Genomic DNA, 14540 nt, shown 5'->3' on the forward strand with positions numbered 1-14540 from the left:
TAGAAGCACTCTGACTTGTTTATCGCTTAATGAGAAAAGATGGGCGACTAGTTCACTCTTCCTTTCCCTCTGCTTTTCTAATTTTTCTTTCTCTTCAGCTTCAGTCACACACACTCTCTCCTCCTCCTCCTCCTCCTCCTCCTCCTCCTCCCCAACCCGCTGGGGTTGCCATGACAATAGCATGTTGCCTTGGCAACGGAGGGAGCTGACAGGTTGGTGTAAAAAGAGATAGAGCTATCTAAGACTCCCTGGCTGTACAGGTAGGAAGAGAAAGAGAGCGAGATAGAGAGAGAGTGAGAGAAATGTCAGGGAGTTAGGAGGCTAGCAAAGATATGGAAGCAGGGTGGAGGGTGAGTGGAGCAGCAGACAGAGCTCAGTGCCGGGCGCTGCTGGAAGCAGAAACGCAACAAAGCTCACGAGGCCAGTGAGGTGGCCAGTGCAGGATCCGCTGACCTGAACACACAGAGATCATCATTAGACAAGGCAGAGGACTTTACTACAAGGCAGACTGTGTCTGTTGGGGGACAGGTGTACTTTTGAGCAAAGGTTTATGAATCAGCAATGTTTCTTTCTGTGTCTTTCTCTGTGTGTGTGTGTCTCTCTCTCTCTCTCTCTCTCTCTCTCTATCTCTCTCTCTCTCTCTCTCTCTCTCTCTCTATATATATATATATATATATATATATATATATACATATGTGTGTGTGTGTGTGTATTTATTTGTTTGCACACTTACTGCTGGGGGATCAGAATGTTGCATCTGAACATTATTCAGTATCTTCGCTTGTGACATCTAAAGAAAAATGTTGAATATACAAATATACACTTACACACACACACACACTTCCCTGCGCCGCCACCCCCCCACCCCACCTCCAGTGGCTGCACCATCCCTTGCTGTGTGACTGTTGTGTAATCTAATCATGGCTCCACTTCTTCCTGTGTTGCAGAGACTGCCCAGGCGCATCTCCACGCGGGAGAAGAGGGGAGGCAGAGCAAGCAGCACGGGAACCAGGCTAGAGGAGAGCTGGAGTGAGCCTAGATGGAGAAATGAGAACCAGGCTAGAGGAGAGCTGGAGTGAGCCTAGATGGAGAAATGAGAACCAGGCTAGAGGAGAGCTGGAGTGAGCCAAGATGGAGAAATGAGAGCCAGGCTAGAGGAGAGCTGGAGTGAGCCTAGATGGAAAAATGAGAACTGGGCTAGAGGAGAGCTGGGGTGAGCCTAGATGGAGAAATGAGAACCAGGCTAGAGGAGAGCTGGAGTGAGCCAAGATGGAGAAATGAGAGCCAGGCTAGAGGAGAGCTGGAGTGAGCCTAGATGGAGAAATGAGAGCCAGGCTGGAGGAGAGCTGGAGTGAGCCAAGATGGAGAAATGAGAGCCAGGCTAGAGGAGAGGCACGGCGAGCTTAAAGGGAGAAATGAGAACCAGGCTGAAGGACATGGGGGGATGAAACAGGAGAGATGTAAGGAAAGTAGGAGAAGACGATGTGAGGAGAGGACGACTGCTGCATGAAAGAAGAGAGGGAAGAAAACGGATGCCGGGAGAGCAGGAGGAGAGAGGAGACATACGAGACTAAGGAGAGAGAGCTGATGGAGGTCTAAGGGAAGAGAAGCAGGGAGTCAGGGGTAAAGACAGAGCGATAATAGAAGATAGATAAAAAAAAGACTTGAGGAAAGTTGGATGAAACAGAGGCAAGGAAAAGCAGATAAAAAGGAACAGGAGAGGTATAAAAGCATGCAAAGAGGTTATGACACTAGTATGAAGAAGGATAAAAGAGGATAGACGTGGAGGTTCAGCGGGGATACACGAAGCTGCTCTGTCTCCTCCATGCTTGCTGTGGTGCTCTGCGCAAAGCTCCAAGCGCTCCCTGCAACTTGACTTTGGGCATCACGTTGGGCCCCAGGGCCGGCTACTACTGTGCTCTGCATGGATCAGCAAGTTCCCATGTTACATCTCCTAAACGCCAGTCCGGACTGACCTCAGCACAGTTTACTCCCACGGCGCCCCGCCTAATTTGCCCATCTTACTGACTGGAGCGCAGGGTGAGGTGGCTGTGTGGCCCTTCATCTTACTTACTGGAGCGTGTTTGGAGTGAAGAAGAGGCCTGAAGGGTGACACCAACAAGTATCGTGTTTCACGTCTGCTTTAGGAATAAGCAGAAAAGTTTAAAATACGATTTTTCTCTTATGCTTCACTCATGGTAAGTGCACTTTTGGGCAGTTGCAGAGATGGAACAGAGAATGTAAATTTAAAGCTTGGTTTAAAAGCTTTAGTCGGAAACATAATTTCCTCCATTTGATCCAGATGTTCCAAGCAGCATTGCGAAAGTAAGAGGCTCTGATGGTCCATATCACTGGAGAAACACTGGGACGCAGCAGAGTAGAATTGTCCTGCGAAACGTCGGGGTTTCCAGACGACCACTGAACGCCCGCCGGGCTCTATGAATGAGCCTCTCTGGCTGTGATCTTAGAAGCAGGCCCTGAACGTAAAACAACAAAGTATTTAAATGCTGTATTATGCTATTCGGCCTCTTTTTCTCTTTTGCCCCACTTTTACCATCTTCCTTTCGGTTAACCCTACTCTCTCCTCTCATCTCTCCCCTTGGTGGTGGTGCAGTGTCGCCTTATTTGTTGATTGCTTGATGCATGGTTTCACTGGATGGAAGGGGATGATAAATGGTATGTTAAGAGCGAGAGCCTAAGGCGGGCCAAGAGCGCTTTTCTACATGCCCGCTCCCAAACGGAAACCATTTCTTCCTACCCCGGGTGTGTTACGTGAAATCATGTTACCGAGCTAAAATGGTCCCCCTCCTCAGCTTCTTCCTCTGGCACCCACTGAAACGCACCCGGGTCTCCCACACGGTGCTAATAAAGGGACCCCACACACAGAGGAAGTCATTAGGTGTAGAAATAAGAGAGAGGACAGGAGATAAGCACCTCCTCCGTCTTTTTAAGCCACGACGACGCACCTCAGCTCAGTCGCGTGAGTTCAGATTGCCGGATGCTGGCGTGACACTTGCAAATGCGCAGAGGCTAATTTAAGACCGCCGGCGCACTCAGAGAGACGCTGCACTGCCATCTACGTGAGAGGTTTTCACATTCGCTGCACAGCCGGAGATAACTATTCTGCTCCTGCTTCCCTCCTCGATCTCGGACGCGCGTCGAGCCCAAAAAGCCACTCGCACAGCGACTCCCTTGGCGGGGCCGCGGCGGAACGCAGGGGCTCTCCCCTCCTCCCAAAAGCAATTTGCAGCCGGCGCGATTAAGGGTATCCAATCACACAGGACACGCTCGACCGGGGTCGAGGAGATGGGGGAGAGCTTGGAAGGGGGGGGGGTTTTCTGAGGAGTTATCCGGAGAAAAGCTAATTTGGCACGTCGCGTGGGCATGTGCATGTGCACATGCGTGTGCGCATGTGAACACAATAAGTCTCCCTCGACACGTTCAAACCATGAACACTGAGTTCGCCTTTACTTATGAGACAACACTCAACTAAGAGTGATGCTTACAGCCCAGAAGAGATTAGTGTGTATTCCTTGAGAGTTCCAAGCCTCTCTGTCAACAGCTGACAAGACAATTCACTCACCATGTGTACATATGCACCCATGTGTACATGACTACCCTAGATACCTGTTTCAGTGCTGATGACTTAATTAATCCAAATTTAATGACATAATCTAAGACCTATATTGGATTTGGGAAGCTCACCACTATTAGATCTACAATGCATTCGGGACCTTGATTAGAATATTATGAAAGCAGGTTGCTGGTGATAGACTTCAAGTATATTGTCTTTGTGGAGAGGAGGGCTGTTAGGGGGTGCTGCTTCTCCGTGAGATCAGGCTATCCTTCTCAGTGCCAGTTGTGTGCACTGAACTCCCTGACCTCCGTTGGAGTTGCCCAGGACAGGTGATCAATGGAACGGAATGGACGGGCCGGCATTGCGACTCAGCGCCCAGCTTACTGCAGCCCTGCTTTGGTGCCGCTTCCCTCTGCAGGGTATAAAGGCAGGTCTTTAGAAGTCATGGTTACCGGGGGAGGGGCGGCTCCGCACATCGTACAGGAACAGCAGCAGAGTGCCGATCCTTCTTCTTAAGATGACGCCGCTCGAGGTTTATCCGCCCTCCCTCCTCCGTGTCAGGTGTAGCAGAGATAAGATGACTGTGCTTTTCTGTTTAAGTGCAGCAAGGCACTCCAGAGTGGCTTAAACGAGGTATTGGACAGGAACGCTACGCACGGGTCTGGAGCGCCCCTTCACTCCAGTTACAGGTGAATAAAATCAGCTTGCCAGAGGAGGAAGAAGCAGTCAGTTTTAGCGCAACTAGCCCAGAGGCAAATCATGATGTATACAACGAAACACTGAGAATATTTTTACTGTGATTGCTCACAGGGTAAGGCTTCTTACTTTGTTATCACAGCAGCCTATTAAGTGGAAGGCCTGGAATAAAAAAGCAAAGGTCTCAAGCTCTTTTGTAGCCTGTAGTGATGTTAAAAGTAATGAAGCTAGTTCACAATAACCAAAAGGCTACATGAACTCTGATATCAAAGTGCAGTCAGTACAGGAGCATGGAGATCTTGTTATGCTCAACGTTTGTATATAAGAGCCTCCGTCAGCTGTAATCAAGCAACAAGTTGATGGATCTGGGTGGGGCACTGCAACAGTATGGGGAGGTGGATGCTCTGGGAGCTTGGCACATTGGGGTGGGTGCTGGGTGTAGCTGGGTGGATGACTTGCTGGTACAGGGCTGGTACAGCATATGATTGGCTGTTGCCAGTACAAGTGGGTGGATGGTAAAAGTAGGTGGAAGTCTGGCTGGTACAGTTGAGTGCATGGCAATGTAATCCAGGATATGGAAAGCAAATAACAGATTCTAATATGGTTGATTATTAATTAGATTATCATATAAATGAATTGTATTGTGAAGCAGTCACAAAAATAGCTCTCTCTCTCTCTCTCTCTCTCTCTCTCTCTCTCTCTCTCTATATATATATATATATATATATATATATATATATATATATATATACACACACATATGAAAAACTGGACTATATATATGTGTGTGTAAGGACAGACAAGATCATTAGAAAAAAAATGAGTTCATTTTCTCAATGTTATCCCAGCTATTTTACAGTTTTCTACTGGCTTTTAAGTATGGAAAGATCTAGACGGTTCCTCAGCCAACGAACCGCATCAATGTAGTCGCGTAAAGTAATAATATTACAGTGCATGTCATTTTACAGATAGAACAGATGCAATTAAATCTCTCCCGTCTAACCTGCAATGAAACAGAAAACGAGATGATAAAAGTGAATTAGAGCGGTATATAGCATCTTTATTGATCATATCTCTTCACCAGGATCTTAAACCAAAGGTTTTCCATTGTCACGATCGATAAATATTCGCTGTTTAGTCCCGCATCGGTAAGAAATAAGCTAACGCTAATTGTAGTTAGCCAAACCACTAGGGATCCCTTATTACCTTAGATTACTTATTAACTATTTTGTAGTGATTTTAAATACCTGTAATTTAGATAGAGGATAAGTACATTTCTGTTACAGAGAGATTAAACATATTGAAGATTATCTGTATTTTGCCGAAGTTTTGGCACAGAGATATGACCTCGTGAGATTACTAACCTGTGTTGGATATTTATTTCCTCAGTATTCACAAATACAAGTTGAAAGTTGTTAATAATTACCATTATTTACAAATACTGGCACACGATAGTTCTCATAATGTTTTACTCTGTTTTACAATTTTTTTGTGTGTGTGTTTTTCTTCTGCACTTCCTTCGCATTAAAGAGGAGTTATATCTTTCCTTCAACAGTACTTCTAATGTCTGGTGTAATCTCTTGATCTGTTTGGTTGCCCTGGCTCAGCAGTGGATCCTGGTATTCTTCTGAATGGCCCATACTAGCAATAATATTTACCCTACCACTAATACCACTTCTAGAGCACTTCACCATAATAGTGGTTACAGATGGCCGGCACAGCTGGGTGGATGACTGACTGGTACAGGGCTGTTGTAGTTGTTCTGCAGCGGGCATAAGGTGCTGATGTGTATGGCTAAGCGTCCTGATCCAGTGGGGAGGGCAGGTTTGGGGGTAGTGTTTTTGCCAGAGTTTGAGCCCTGAAGGTCTTGGGAACAGGAAACACTGCGACTAGAGCCAGTTTTGGTACGCCGTGACAGCCAGTGTGTGTGAACGTCTGCAGCAGCACTCTGAACACACAGAGCAGCTGGTCTAGCAGTCAGTCGTTTGGGTTTCACAGCCCTCGCGTAGCATGGCGGGCCGGAGTAGATCCAGAAAGAAGGACCGACCAAAGCGGTGCATGTAGAGCCTTAGTTAAGGAGGCCTGCCCTACTGGTGAAAGCGTTGTTCTGTGTCTCCTGTAATGAGGCACTGCTGTCAGTTTGCCGATTGCCTTTTGTTTTCTTTTGGTGTTCTCTTTGGGCTTCGTTAATTTGTTTTCCTGCACAGCGTTTAGCATTCATGCATTCTTTTGTGCTGTTGTGTTTTTCACATTTGCTTGTGAATTTTCAGATTTGCATTTGTGTTTCGAGATTTGTTTTCCTGCTTTCCATTCCTGCATTTGAGTTGGGCCGTGTGCAAGTCAGACATGGAGTTTTTATTATTTATTTTTTATCTATTTATTTATTTATTTATTTTTTTATTTATTTATTTATTTATTTTAGACACACTCAATTCCATGGGGTCTGAAAAAAATCCATGCCACGTCTTTGAACACGTGGCATTCCTTGCTTCCAACATCTTCCCAAAACGCACAGACACATGCATGTGCGCACACACTGCACACTCTTCCTCAATGGCATGTAAATAGGTTTCTGCAGGGGGGAAAGATGTAGTACTGCTCACACTGTATAACATGCTTCTGACTCATGCACTGTCACACACTGTTTATTACACACACACACACACACACACACACACACACACACACACTACTCCTCAGCTCCTGTCTCCATAATCCTCTTACATCTTGCGTTCCACACTAACACACATTTCCTCAGACCCACTCCCACTATAAGGCATGTATGCTCATACCTTCACCCCTGTCAGTTAATCACTACTAACACAATACAGACAACATCTCCCCCATCAGCAGGCCTTGCAGCACACCACTGGCGCCCCGCTGGCCATGGCAATTACAAAGGCCTGGCCAGAACAAGGTGAAAGGGATGCAAGAGGACATGAGGTGGGGTGGCGTATTAATCGGCACCTTATTGGGTCACATGTCAGAAGCAGTAGCGTCAGGCGGATAAATGTTTGAATGGAGCTGGTCGATAAGTGTTATGCAGACGCGCGCACGCTTCCGGGGCGTCACACGTGCAAATGGGGTGGTGAACCTAAGAGAAGGTATTTTATTTTATTGTACATTGGCCTTAGTGAACGTATTTAAGAAGAAATTAACTCACTGAGGAAACAGGACTAACAGCTTGCAAACGTTATTTTATATGGCAATATTTTTGTACATATCATTGAAAAATTATGCAATTCCTAAACGGTGTTCTTTTCACAAAAATAACATTCTCCCAATTAACTTTATAAAGTGTATCAAAAACCAGACTAGTAAGAATTTCCTTTAAAGTGTAATGAATTAGCATTTAAAGAAATAGAATAAGCAAAAGTGCTCAAAAGCTTGTTAAAAATAGAATTTTTACTCTGTTACTCGACATATTCTCTTTATGTAATCATGAACTACATTCACCTATCTAAACCCTAACCTTAACCATTATATATGTAAGAGGAAAACTGGTTTATAAAAGGCCACTGTAAAAGGAAATATTTGAATGGAGTTGAATTGATCGTATATCTTCATTTGTGTAATATGAATTATTATATAAGAAATGGGCATTAACAGTGATTCATTCCATGGAAGTGTTTCTGCATTGGTTCCTGCATGTGTAAGAGGCATTTAAATGCTTTGAAGTCCCTTTTAAGATGATATCTCTATTGTACAGTCTTCGCAAAAAGTGGCATAAGTAAAAACTCATTTTAAATCCAACCGCCTGTCATGTTGAGGATGATCTCTTCTGACAGAGACAGATCTTCACATGCCTGGACTGGACTGCATGGAAAAGCTTAGATTAGCTGACTCAGACCATGGAATCTGAGAGCTTTTGCGTTGGGCAAATATCTTCTCTTGCAGATGCCGCAGTAGATTGAATTTTCACATGGAATCCATCTACAGATGTGGGGGTTTTTTTTGAGAGAGAGAGAGAGAGAGAGAGAGAGAGAGAGAAAGAGATGGACAGTTGTGGGATTGGTGAGAGAGTGATAGAACCAAGAGGGTTAGCAGAGGACATGTCGAAAAATGGACCAACATAGTGAAATCTGGGCGTGACAGATGTTTACACAGGGAGCTGAGGGAGAGCTAGACAAAGTGGAGAAAGAGAAAAGATGGAAATATAGATGAAATAATAAAAAGAAACATGTTTTAAATCATGACAGTAGAGGCCAGGCTGGGTGGGGTAGGGGTATAGCTTTTGCCTTGATAGAAGGATAAAATCACAGGATAAAAAAGTGTTTCATGAAATAAAATAGTTTGTGGAGCTGTAGGGAGGTTAATGTGTGTGGCGAGACGCAGATCCTGATCCTGTCCATGTCCACAGTGAGGGATAGACCAGCCAGAAGCAACATGAGTAGCATAACCATAACAATATCAACACCTGCCCTCTCTGACCCCATACATTTTCTTTTTTTCTTACTTCTTCATGCAAATTGTTTTTGATATTTGTTACACAAATGTTATGTAAATTTGTTATGGGTGTCCTGAGCAAGTTCATATGTGTATGTAATACACTGACAGGCTTTCAGCAGCTTAGAAGCATTTGTCAAATCCTGCCTGATCTATGCAATTATTTAAGTGCAACATTTTAATGGCATGGTTTAAGAGGGGCGGTCTCTTGACTGAGAGTTTGCTTTGGCTGGGTGCCTTGGAGGTCTTCAGCAATGTCCTCATACATTCCACACTGAGTAATTTTAGAGAAAGGGGGATGAGTGAGTTAAAGTAAGGACAGAAGATGGTGAGTGGGTGAAAGCTAGAGGAGAGGGGAGGTGAGTGGGTGAAAGCTAGAGGATTGGGGAGGTGAGTGGGTGAAAGCTAGTGGAGAGGGGAGGTGAGTGGGTGAAAGCTAGAGGAGAGGGGAGGTGAGTGGGTGAAAGCTAGGGGAGGGAGGTGAGTGGGTGAAATCTAGAGGAGAGGGAGGTGAGTGGGTGAAAGCTAGGGGAGAGGGGAGGTGAGTGGGTGAAAGCTAGAGGAGAGGGGAGGTGAGTGGGTGAAAGCTAGAGGAGGGGAGGTGAGTGGGTGAAAGCTAGGGGAGAGGGAGGTGAGTGGGTGAAAGCTAGGGGAGAGGGAGGTGAGTGGTTGAAAGCTAGGGGAGGGGAGGGGAGTGGGTGAAAGCTAGGGGAGAGGGGAGGTGAGTGGGTGAAAGCTAGGGGAGAGGGGAGGTGAGTGGGTGAAAGCTAGAGGAGGGGAGGTGAGTGGGTGAAAGCTAGTGGAGAGGGGAGGTGAGTGGGTGAAAGCTAGAGGAGAGGGGAGGTGAGTGGGTGAAAGCTAGGGAGAGGGGAGGTGAGTGGGTGAAAGCTAGAGGAGAGGGGAGGTGAGTGGGTGAAAGCTAGAGGAGGGGAGGTGAGTGGGTGAAAGCTAGTGGAGGGGAGGTGAGTGGGTGAAAGCTAGAGGAGAGGGGAGGTGAGTGGGTGAAAGCTAGGGGAGAGGGAAGTGAGTGGGTGAAAGCTAGAGGAGAGGGGAGGTGAGTGGGTGAAAGCTAGGGGAGAGGGAGGTGAGTGGGTGAAATCTAGAGAGGGAGGTGAGTGGGTGAAAGCTAGGGGAGAGGGAGGTGAGTGGGTGAAAGCTAGGGGAGAGGGAGGTGAGTGGGTGAAAGCTAGGGGAGAGGGAGGTGAGTGGGTGAAAGCTAGGGGAGAGGGAGGTGAGTGGGTAAAAGCTAGGGGAGAGGGAGGTGAGTGGGTGAAAGCTAGAGGAGGGGAGGTGAGTGGGTGAAAGCTAGGGGAGAGGGAGGTGAGTGGGTGAAAGCTAGGGGAGGGGAGGTGAGTGGGTGAAAGCTAGGGGAGAGGGAGGTGAGTGGGTGAAAGCTAGGGGAGAGGGAGGTGAGTGGGTGAAAGCTAGGGGAGAGGGAGGTGAGTGGGTAAAAGATAGGGGAGAGGGAGGTGAGTGGGTGAAAGCTAGGGGAGAGGGAGGTGAGTGGGTAAAAGCTAGGGGAGAGGGAGGTGAGTGGGTGAAAGCTAGAGGAGGGGAGGTGAGTGGGTGAAAGCTAGGGGAGAGGGAGGTGAGTGGGTGAAAGCTAGGGGAGGGGAGGTGAGTGGGTGAAAGCTAGGGGAGAGGGAGGTGAGTGGGTGAAAGCTAGGGGAGGGGAGGTGAGTGGGTGAAAGCTAGTGGAGAGGGGAGGTGAGTGGGTGAAAGCTAGAGGAGAGGGGAGGTGAGTGGGTGAAAGCTAGGGGAGAGGGAGGTGAGTGGGTGAAAGCTAGGGGAGAGGGAGGTGAGTGGGTGAAAGCTAGGGGAGAGGGAGGTGAGTGGGTGAAAGCTAGGGGAGAGGGAGGTGAGTGGGTGAAAGCTAGGGGAGAGGGAGGTGAGTGGGTAAAAGCTAGGGGAGAGGGAGGTGAGTGGGTGAAAGCTAGGGGAGAGGGAGGTGAGTGGGTGAAAGCTAGGGGAGAGGGAGGTGAGTGGGTGAAAGCTAGGGGAGAGGGAGGTGAGTGGGTGAAAGCTAGGGGAGAGGGAGGTGAGTGGGTGAAAGCTAGGGGAGACGGCCTGGGAGAGAGTTGGCCAGCTGAGACAACACCAGACATGACATCACCCTTTTTTCAATCTAAAGCAACTCCATGTTATACATTGCAAACAAAGAAAAAAAATCACCCATTCATCCCTCCTCCTTTTTTCATCTTTTCATCTTCATTTTCTTCAACTGTCACACTCTGTCATGGTCCCATGCGTGGCCTGACACAAGGGGACCGGTTGCTCGGTTCATACACACCCTGGGCTGTGTTCAGCATGGCTGGCCGAGCCATGTACACAAGCTATATATGTAGCCCATGCTTCAAGCTCGTTGGGTAGACTGTTGCCATCATTTCCTAACAGCTAAGACTCAACCCCATCCAGTAAGATGTGTGGACCAGCATAGGGGTGTAGGGATCCCATGGTGATGCATCTGATATAATGTGGGATGTACTGGACGCCCCCACATCTCGACAGTGACACCATCCTCAAGAGGTCTGTTGTGTCATTAGTGATTGTTTCATGGTTCTCTGTGACCTGAACACACACGCGACCTTTAGAGGTGATGGGCACACTGAGGTTCCTGAGGTGCAGGAAAGATTACGTTTAAGCCTTCTTGTATTTCAACACAGTTTATTTTTTTCATACTGCAGAGCTTAATTTATATATGTTGAGGGGAAACAAATGCATGAAATGTATTTTCAAATAGTCTGCATTGTGGCTGCATTCACATATTTCCTTGCCTTTGCCTCAGTGATTTAGAAGCCTTCCCAAAGCCTGTGACAAGCATGCACTCATTAATTAAAAGCCCCCCTAGCCACACCATGCACTGGCCACAGTGGACTTATTCCAAATAAATTTTCACCCAGCCATAAAACCTGTCCCTCAAGATTATTTCTCAGCACCCCAATCCCTGATCTTTCTTTATTCTCTTAGTCCATCTCTCCCCCTCTCTCTCTCTCTCTCTCTCTCTCTCCCTTTGTCTCAATTGAGTTCAATTCAACAATGCTTTCTGGCATGAATGTTATTTGTTGTGTTGTTGCCAAAGCAAATTAATATAAGCAAAAAGGGAAATAAATGGGATAGAACAAAATAAAGTACATTATTTACAAAATAATTAACATCCTGTTTAATATTGACCAACTAAGAAAGAATTACTGGTTGTCCCTTAGGCTGTGACAAGATGGCATAAATCTTGCTGCTTGCATAATCAACCCACTCTTCTCTCCCAAGATACAGGCCAGTTTTTTTATTGCTGCAATGTAGAAACACGGGGAAAATTCTGCAAATATTCTTAAACAACAGGTTTCTAATTCATTCATATTTGAGACAGTCGGTGAGGAAGCGCAGCTCTGTCTCCACCACTCCCAGATGGTAGTGGAAGCAGTTGGGTCTGCGTGCACCTACTAGTTTCAGTGACCAGGCTGTGCTCACTGAGTCTGTATATTGTCATTGCTTACCTGAGTTTTCGGTCTTTGATTACGATTAGATATGTTGCCAGTGTCGAATTTTGATTTAGACCCAAAATGCACTGCAAGTTGTGTGTTTTGTTGATTCGTTCCATGATGTATATTGGTTTTTAATTGGTTATAATTTGTTTGGGTCCGATTAGGAAAGATGTTTTCACTTTGACATCTTTTTTCTCTCTCTCACTCTTTATCTTTTTTTCTTCTATTTTGTCTTCTTCCCTCAGAGAACTGCTCCTCTTGCCCTGTCTCTACCCGTCCTTAGCTTCTGTTTCTCTGCCCCTGTGCAAATCCTCACCAGCTTCTGTAGTCATGACACCCATGATAACGTTTATATTGCCCAGACGACCCGTCGGACACAATGCCCTCTCATTGAGCCTGGTAAGTGTGTGTGTGTGTGTGTGTGTGTGTGTGTGTGTGAATGAGTGAGTGTGGGGAGAGTGAGAGAGGGTGGCAGTAAGAGAGAGAGAGAGACACTTGGTGATGAGATTGATGGCCAGGACTTGCGGGTTGGCAGACATTCGGACTCGAGGAGAGGAAGGGGAATCTGGAACCACTCGCGCCCAGTACTCCCCAAGCTGCCGTATCAGCACTTCTCTCTCAACACACACGCACACACACACACAGCTGCAGCTGCAAGATGTTAGTATGCGTCCATGTGTCCAGATCTCCACTGTTTGCAAGTGTGTGTTCGTGTGTGAGCATGTGTGTGAGAGAGCATTTTAAAATGCATCAGGGGAGCAAACTGCAATGGCAGGGCTTTTCTTGGAGGCCTCTGGAGGAGCAGACTCACATGAGTCAGCAGCCAGTCGGATTTACAGCACATTGATTAAATTAGCATTCGTTCCAAGACCTGAATATCAACCCATCGGAGCAGTCCGGCTCCCCCTCCCCCCATACACACACACACACACACACACACACACACACACACACTCTTTCTCCCTTCCTCTGTCTCACCTGCCTCCACGCCAGGAGCTGCCAAGCCACCTTACCCTGCTGCCATCACCCCCAGCCATGACCAGGAAATTATTTATTTCCCCGTGACAGGGAGCGAAAATTGACTCTGCAGTGTGGCAAATAAAAAGTGGACCTTAAGGAGACGGATGTCACAAATGTATCTCTTTTGTAGGTCAGTGCAGGAGACCGGGCCAGAGCCGAGATGATCAAATATCGACTCGCCGTGGTGGAGGAAGAGCCGGACTCTGAGAAAGCTCAAGGCTAAGGCCTGGCTCACCAAACCCACTCCTCTTTAGGATATGCACCAGACCAATGAGACATTTTCTGCACAATTAATTTGTCCAGGGAAACAGTTAGGCAGGGAAAACAACACGGAACTTTTTCCCTGTTATTGTACTTTTCCATCAGCTTCTCTCTGTCTCTCGGCCCCTCTGTCTCGTTCTCTTCTTTTATCTTTCCCTTTGTTTTTCTCCCTCTCCCCCTGCTTGCCTGTGAAAAAGTAAACATGAGTCACTTTGCCACTTTTCCCAAAGCTGTATTGATTTATGAATATTTAATCAATTAATGAAATCCCTTAAAGAGTTGGCCCATATTGCACTGGTGTCCTTATTTGGACAGAGCATAAGAGATTATTACTGTGGAGGACACATTGGGTTTGTGTGTTTAATGCGGAAACATCAGCTCATGGGAAGGATGACCAGAGGGCATGGATGGAGAGAGACTTATGGAAGCATTTGGAAGGAAAATACATTTGAAATGGCCAGTCAATTGGATTCGAGAACAAATAATCTCATTGTTGGAACATACAATAGGTCTAGCCATAAAGCAGCAGAACTGTATTCTTAGGTTAAGATTTTAACAAGATGTACGCATTTCAGAATTCAGTCATTAGGAAGTGTCATTAAGGGGTCTGAACTGCAGAGGAAAGGAAACAAAGTGATAGTGGTGTATTAATGTGAGAGGAGGAAAAGATGTTGATCATCCGATATGTTTTATTGAATGTTTGAGAGGTTCGAGGTAGAGAGCTTTAAATGGAAGTAGTTTTACTCTGAGAGCAACACCAAATCACTCACCTGGTTCAGGCAGCTTTTCTACAGGCAGGAGGATTTTGGGAAATGTTATAAACAAATCTAAACAAACCTCATCTAATCCAATGCAGATTTGGGAATGAGTTTACAGTCTCTAATGATCGCCATGCAGGGTTTTAAAAGAGACAGGACAAAATCTGAAATTCAAAGGGGAGCCATCATCTTTCTCTCATTGCTCAAATTAGTCTAGTTTCTTTTTTTCTTTTGTGCTTGTCATCCAAAAAAAAATATCCTCTTGATACAGGCCCCTGGAGCTGTGATTAAATAACATTTGCA

The 14540-nt window shown here is 46.3% G+C and overlaps 1 long non-coding RNA gene across 1 annotated transcript; it reads left to right on the forward strand.

Moving 5' to 3' along the window:
• Positions 1–4109: 4109 nt before the first annotated feature.
• LOC145659232 (uncharacterized) lies at positions 4110–13739 on the forward strand. Its single transcript, XR_014125199.1, has 3 exons — positions 4110–4266; positions 12444–12597; positions 13349–13739. It is a non-coding gene; the product is annotated as an uncharacterized LOC145659232 (long non-coding RNA).
• The last annotated feature ends 801 nt before the right edge of the window (positions 13740–14540 follow it).

The sequence above is a fragment of the Electrophorus electricus genome, chromosome 9, assembly GCF_041902795.1.
Source record: "Electrophorus electricus isolate QZ-2024a chromosome 9, ASM4190279v1, whole genome shotgun sequence".
Lineage (NCBI taxonomy): Eukaryota > Metazoa > Chordata > Actinopteri > Gymnotiformes > Gymnotidae > Electrophorus > Electrophorus electricus.